The 7,332-nt window shown below is 40.2% G+C and overlaps 1 long non-coding RNA gene across 1 annotated transcript; it reads right to left on the bottom strand.

The window, feature by feature from the left end:
* Positions 1–1,977: 1,977 nt before the first annotated feature.
* On the bottom strand, positions 1,978–7,013 carry LOC145421493 (uncharacterized). Its single transcript, XR_013902864.1, has 5 exons — positions 6,801–7,013; positions 4,800–5,872; positions 4,565–4,710; positions 4,155–4,487; positions 1,978–3,835 (listed from the first exon to the last, which is right to left on the bottom strand). It is a non-coding gene; the product is annotated as an uncharacterized LOC145421493 (long non-coding RNA).
* Positions 7,014–7,332: the final 319 nt, after the last annotated feature.

Raw genomic sequence — 7,332 nt, 5'->3', positions numbered from 1 at the left:
CAGAAATTATTTTTTGGAGTGGCACAAATGATTTGTGTGGCATCAAATTTGACGCAGAACAGCTGATTGTTCTGTAAATAGTTTGAAATGTTTGTTTAAAAAAATGCCTTGGCTGCATTTAAAAAAAATAGCTGCAAAAAACTTTGTTGTTTGCCAAACTGAGTTACTTTTTTGAAGAAGTAACTATATAATTAATTGCCCAGCATTGGTCATTATATACTATATTTTGCAGACAGAGAGTTACAGGACTCTCTCCCAGACCACAGACTCAGACTCATAATACAAGTCAGAGCTTTATAAAAAAAAAAGAAGAAAAAAGTAAGTTGTGTTTTTTCAAAATTGGAGTTCAAGTTATTTTTACTTCCAATTGTGTTAACATACTACACAGGTCAATGACTAGATTTTTTTTTAAATTTTCACTGTAAGTGGGCTAAAGCAGTTAATTAAAAGTAGTCTGACATAAATGTAAATGATGTAATTTGATTATTTTAATAAACCATGTAACTTGGATGGATTCGATGCCGGCGTGACCACAGTGCACACGTCTGATGTCGCTCACAGTGGTCCAAGGGATCGCTTAGGGAGTTTGTGTGTTCGCTCAGACACATGAAAAATTAGAGGGAACATTCATCACCACCTTAGTTATACTAAGCTTTAGTCCTTATTATATCTTTTGAGAATTCTAGACCTTTTGGCATTGTTGTTGGTGTTTAAGATGGGTTTGATTATAGAAAGAGTTAAGACTGGTTTAGATTTGGGGGATATCTGCCTTTCACTACCACCAGCTATTAAAATATTGCTATGCTAAATCCAGACAGACATATTTTGGATGCCAGGTGAATTTTTCAGTGGGGCTGAATTATGGAATGTGTCTTAAATATTAATTCTGTACATTTATTCCGTCCTTGCTACTGTGATCCAGACAAGAGCTCCTTCCTAATTCCAGTTTAGTCATGTCTCCAATTCTCTCTGCCTGCCCCTGAGCCTACACAGTTTAAAGCCTTCTTTTTTACAATGACCCACTGTGCTGACTCACTCCTTCACAGAGTCTCTTTATGGCAGAATCAGTACTTTTTCCACATAGAAATGGGACTGAAAGCTGGGCTTTTACTTAATAAGTGTTGCTTATGCATGTGTGAAGGCTGTAAAAATATTCCTTGTTACTAGCTCACATTATAAATCAAGTAAGTGTGGGACTGATGTTTGGTGTTCAGCTGCAAAATAATTCAACTGTGTTTCAGTTTCTTATTCATCCCAATGAAATAATACCTTTATAAATATATAGTACTTTCTTTAAACACACACATACTCATATTCTGAAATGCAGTGTCCTTGCTGTCCATCTCAGCGCTGGTCTCACAAGTTGACAAGCTGTCACCGAACATAGTCTCAGATCAATAACACAGCTGTTCGAATTCCATCTCTGTCTGCTCTGCCTAATTTGATGGACGCTCTGCTTGTCTACCTGTCCATCTTCAGTATGTTAGACTACCAGCCTGGCAAAATAAAGCACGCATAGGCTTGCGGATAGATGGCAATACATATCCGCAATCAATACTACGTGTGATGTTTGAGATAAAATTGACAGGCTCTATTGCCTACTCATTTTCATACACAGGGGACTTTTGCCAACTCATAGCAAAACCTCAATGTCTGATGTCTATTTGTCTTATTTATCCTTACATATATCAAAGCAGCATATGAAATAAAAGAAAGAACGACAGTAGTTCACCATTTTTTCTCACAGCAAGCATTTTCTGTGCTTTCTGTGAAACAACAGAGGCATGAAATGACTGCTATCAATGCATGCTGACAGCAGCAAGTCCTCAAAGAGCTGCACTGGGGATACCCAAAAATCACAAGCTTACAATATATTCGTTTTATGGGGATTCCACAAAGGATTTGCTCTATCAGAGACTTCGTTCAGATGAATACATTTTCTTCATGCATTTTGAAAATGACAGACTGGGTTATGAATATGCTTCTGTTTAGTTTAATGCAATGATTTCATTTCAGTTACTTCAGGGAAAGAAGGTTATGACAGAACAAGAAAGACAGACGAAAGGGCAGCTGTGGAAAATATCTGACACAGAATTCTCCTAAAATTGCTCAAGGTTAAGGTGTGAACATGGCTTTATTGACACCGACATGTAATTTTCAAATGCCAGCTTTAACCAAAAAATAATAATTAAAAAAAAATCATCACAGTCTCAGACCACAACTATCTCAAGATACGACAGATAGCACCCCTCAACTCTAAATTTTACTGACTGCAGTCTTCAGTCTGGGTTGCAAACAAAAGCCTTTACATTAAGGTTATCAAGAAACTGCCGAAGGAGACTTTACAAGTAGGAGTTAAGGTATTCTGCATCTGAGAGCTGATATAATAGAATAAGTTATCCACAAAAAAAGAGATGAGAATAAACTTGGAAAAGAAAAGCGAGAGCTTTTCTTCTTGCCAGCCTCTATTGATTCTCCTCCGGGCCTTCCTGGGAGGATGGTTCCACCAGAAAGTAGTCATGAATAAATCATGGGGCAGCAAAGCATGAAAGAAAAATTGAAATGAGGACTCAAATATGTACAGGTGAACAGATAAGCACACACAATCTGACTTCTTCTTGTCTACTGTACATATTCACAGGACTCGGATCTCCCAGAAGGCTGTGCAATTTTGCTCTTCTAGATTCACTGAAATCACCTGGTTTGATCTGTCTGAACAGCTGGCTTTACAGATTTGCTCCTAAGCTGTGGTCGTGTCATCAGAGGCAATCTCGAGAGGTATGCTGTGTATTCTTTAACAGGCTTCACTAGGGGTGTCTATGCGGTGTGGGTTATTGACATTCAGCTTGGCCACTCTGGCTGACCTTTGATTCTCTATATGTTATCCTGCTGTTAATGAGGAGAAAGTCGATTTCATCCCATCCCCAGAGCTATGTCTTTTTCCCTGAGCGAGCTGCAATCTCTGCACTGTGTTGGCTAAAAATCATGGATAACAGCCAACTATTTGGATCACTGCAAAGTCAGGGGACTCTTTAGGCCAAAGCAGGAGACTGAGAGGTTTATAATTTAACATCATATGAATGCAATGATACAATGTGGCAGTGGAGTTTGATTTGCTATGATTAAGGGAGAATATTGAGAACAATAAAATGTTTCTTCTTTCTTCTGACCCTTGAATTGACTTGACTCTGGGGCGATCGTGGCTCAAGAGTTGGCAGTTCGTCTTGTAATCCGAAGGTTGCTGGTTCGAACAGTCTCGGTTGTTGTGTCCTTGGGCAAGACACTTCACCTACCGCCTACTGGTGTTGGCCAGAGGGGCCGATGGTGCAATATGGCAGCCTCGCCTCTGTCAGCCTGCCCCAGGGCAGCTGTGGCTACAACTGTAGCTTGCCTTCACCAGTGCATGAATGTGAGAGTGAATGAATAGTGGAATTGTAAAGTGCTTTGAGGGGTCCCGAAAAGCGCTATATAAATGCAATCCATTATTACTTGTGAAGTTTTCTTTTTTGTAAAACTGCTGAATACGTTCAGTATCAACAAACAGAAGACCAATGGAAATCTTAAAGGAGTGTATTTTATAGATTGTCTCTTTTAAAGGGTTGAAAATCACACAGTTGGTTTTCGGTGACTGTGATGAGAATAGCAGTTCAGAGTCAATTTCCTTGATTGAATCAAACTTGGAATTTCATCTGTGGAGTGAGGCCAGGCTCATAGCAGAGGGACACTGGGGTTTAGACTGGGAAGTGACTGATAGCAAGGCATCCTAGGCAGTAATCTAAGCCCAGGGTATCTGTCAGATTCTTGGAACAGACAGCAAGCAGAGCTCTGGAGACCTCTGGAGAGAGAAAGACAGAGAAAAAAAAAGAAAAAAAGAAAAAAAAAAGAAAATCACTGTTGTAAGCCAGACAGTTTCGGTCTATGAGATTTGGAGAAAAACACCAGAAAATAAACACGTAATGGTTGCTTAAAGAAAGTCAGTCTTATATTGTTTTTGATTAATATTACCCAGCATGCCACATACTTTCACTCTTGCCATAATAGATGGAAGGATTATTTTTTGAAATATATATCTAACATTTTCTGCTGGGGAAATATTCTTTAGTTTTTCTAAGTTCTTTATTTTATACTTAATTTAGGAGCTCCGAGGATCTCACCTGGACGACCAACTGCTCCAAGCTGGTCAAGAAGGCTCACCAGCGCTGCTTCTTCCTGAGGACTCTGAGGAAGAACCACCTGTCCTCAGACATCCTCTACCGCTGCACCACTGAGAGCATCCTGACCAACTGTATAACAGTCTGGTACGGGACCCAAATGCAGACACAAAGACACGTAGAACTATGTACTAGAGTGTTTATTTTGTAACAGAAACTGTTTGGACCCTAGTTAGAAAGGGCAATGGGAAAAAAGTAACTGGAACAGGGAAGGGTGGTCCTACAAAACTGGGTCACCGAATAGGTCACGGCGAGAGACAGAGGAATGAGAGGATTCTGTAACAGACAGAGAAGGAGTACGGGTAAGGAGCCAGTGACTGAGAAATGTTAGCTGGTGAGTTTATTTTCCTTACTTGCAGGTCTGGGTTTTGAAAGCTCTGAGGAGGGATGTCCATGAGAGTTTCCAAGGTGTCTGGGTGTAATGGCAGACCATAGGGCTGGCAGGCAAGTAGGCGAAACAGATGTCCAGGTGAGTCCAAACCATGAGAAACGACAACCTCTAAACACAAGGAAAACAAGGTTACACAGGGAAAAACAGGTATAGGAGGTTTTACAAGTGCCGCCTAGTTATCACCGTGGAACACATACGGTAATGCACTGGCGAGGAGTAGCAAGTCGCACTGGTTTAAGAAGCCGTCCTGCTGATTGTTTGCTGACGAGGCACAGATGAGATGCGGGAAGCTCCACCCCAAAGGGGTGGACAGGAGACCAGCAGCCACAGGTGGAAAAACCCCAGACACTCCCACAGACCATGACAATATGAATAACTGGTTTGGGAAAATTCTGCAGTATTAGTAAAAATTAAACCTGCAATATAAATCTTGTGCTTACTCATTGTGGTCAAATGTCAGTCATGGGACTAGTACCGATGGAAACTTTCTGCATGTTTGTGAGAAGCCAGCATCTTTGACAAAATGACAGTATTTTATCCTCTGACAATGAGGACTGATTTTTTTGGTACTTCTCTTTGCTATATTTTTAAAAACCTGGCAAAACCATTATGCTGGCATGACTGGTAATCATGTTGTCTTACAATTCATACATGCTTGGTTAGCAAAAATCCTTAATCATGGAGTGAAAGCGTTTGTTACGGGTCCCAGATGTGAAGACCACAATAACAAAAAGAATACAAATCTGTAAAAATAAAAGGTAGAGTCTCAGAGAAAGAATCACAGGAGCACTCGTATCTTTTCCCGAATTGTCTCTTATTTCAGAACAACAAATATAATTTACATCCAGTGCTTTCACTTGTCAGATATGCTCAATAACTGTAAAAGGTAAATAAAAGGCATTTGGCAAATATATGTATCTATGGTCATTATGTAACACACCCAAAGAAAGATTCTAGGTCTGACCAACCGTCTCAGTTGTGGGCAAAAAGATGACAGTCAATAAAATTCTAAAAGATAATTTATTGACAAAAAAATATCAAGAGATAAAAGATAAAACAGTCCAGTGTCCCATTTATGAATCGTATAAAAACACACAGTCCCAAGGCCAGAGCCAGCTATGCCACACGGCCAGTTGCACTCCACGTGTTGCCTTTAACAGGGTTAGAAGTTGTCCTTGGAGGCCCACCACCCTGCAAGCATATAGCCAGTGGTCACTCCAGCCTCTGCAACTCTGCTGCCTTTAGGCTGTGGCATATAATAGGCCCTGGCCTGCACAGAGAGACAAAATGACACCTTCAGTATAAAATTCATAGCGCTAAACCCATCCATCCCAAACATATCTGATTTCATCACATTACATACCTGCACAGCGAGACAAAATGACACAGCAGTGTTTGTAGTGTGGGCTATAAGTAGACCAGTGTATCAGTGCAATCAAGTACACCTGCCTCTAATTAGTCCAACCCCATTCCAGCCATTTGCTCACCAAAAATGTGACACACACACACACACACACACAAAACCACTCCCAACCCAGTGCAACTTCACACAATAATATGGAGCTGAATTAACACAGGCATATTAGTCTACCATGTTACAATTACATTTCTCCAGTTTACACTGTTAATTACACTATTCCTTCACTCATTTACATCAGCAGTGCAGATACCATATAATGCCTTAAACGTCTTATTGCTCTTTCTCACATATAGGGCAAACTCAAAATAGCTTATCCACAAATCTGATATAAGTGCATAAATCTTACTAGATTAGACAAAACACACCTGAATGTATTACTTTGCAATGTAATAACATACATGTACATTCATTCTTAGCTTATTCTTAACATTTCCACATCACTTGAATCATAAAGAGTATATGAGATATTTTAAACTCGAATAATCTGATGTCAGTGCCTTTACAGTTAAATTGGAGCACCACACACACATATTTGATTGTTAAATGGAGTTTACCAAGTTCAAATACATCCCGCGGGCTGGCGAATTCTCGCGGTAACTCTCGCGAGACTTGGGGCTGCGCCGCTCGGCTTTACCATCGCTGCGGTGCCGCGCTTCCATAACTTTCAACTAAACCCCACTTAAGGTTACATCGGCGGTGTCAGCATAACTCTCAGTAAACACAGAAGTAGAACGAGGCACAAAACCCTCATACACTGTATTTTTAAGTCGATACTGACCTGTAAAAATAAAGGTAGAGTCTCAGAGAAAGAATCACAGGAGCACTGGTATCTTTTCCCGAATTGCGTCTGAGAGGACAGGAAGTAGGTCCGCTCTAGGCAACCGCGGGTGAATGACTACAGTGTCAACAGTTCCGCTTATTATTTCTCACTTTTACTCTCCTCAATTGTTATGGACTACACGTAATGAATGTAAAATAATAATTGTCTTAATTGCTGGCATATATTTTTCTTAAAAATAATAAAATTTACCAAAATGTGGTAGCACACATGCTCCCCAACAGCAAAAGTGGCTCCTGACACTTAACTTGAATTATAAAAAAAACTTTAAACTAACAAAGTTTTTTTTACAGAAGTCCCTGTAATATTCCTCTTGCCCAGGTGTCCTTAGACTTCAGGCATCCTTCTTCCTGAGATTTCTGTTCGATTCAATAGCAAGGAACAACATATGAAACAGGTAAGTAAGGGCTAAGGGTAAGGGGAGAGGGGTGGGGGGCTGGGAGTAGAGAAGAGGGTAGTATAGGGAAGGATA

The sequence above is a fragment of the Astatotilapia calliptera genome, chromosome 17 (genome assembly GCF_964374335.1).
Source record: "Astatotilapia calliptera chromosome 17, fAstCal68.1, whole genome shotgun sequence".
Lineage (NCBI taxonomy): Eukaryota > Metazoa > Chordata > Actinopteri > Cichliformes > Cichlidae > Astatotilapia > Astatotilapia calliptera.
This window is presented reverse-complemented; position numbering and strand designations above follow the sequence as displayed.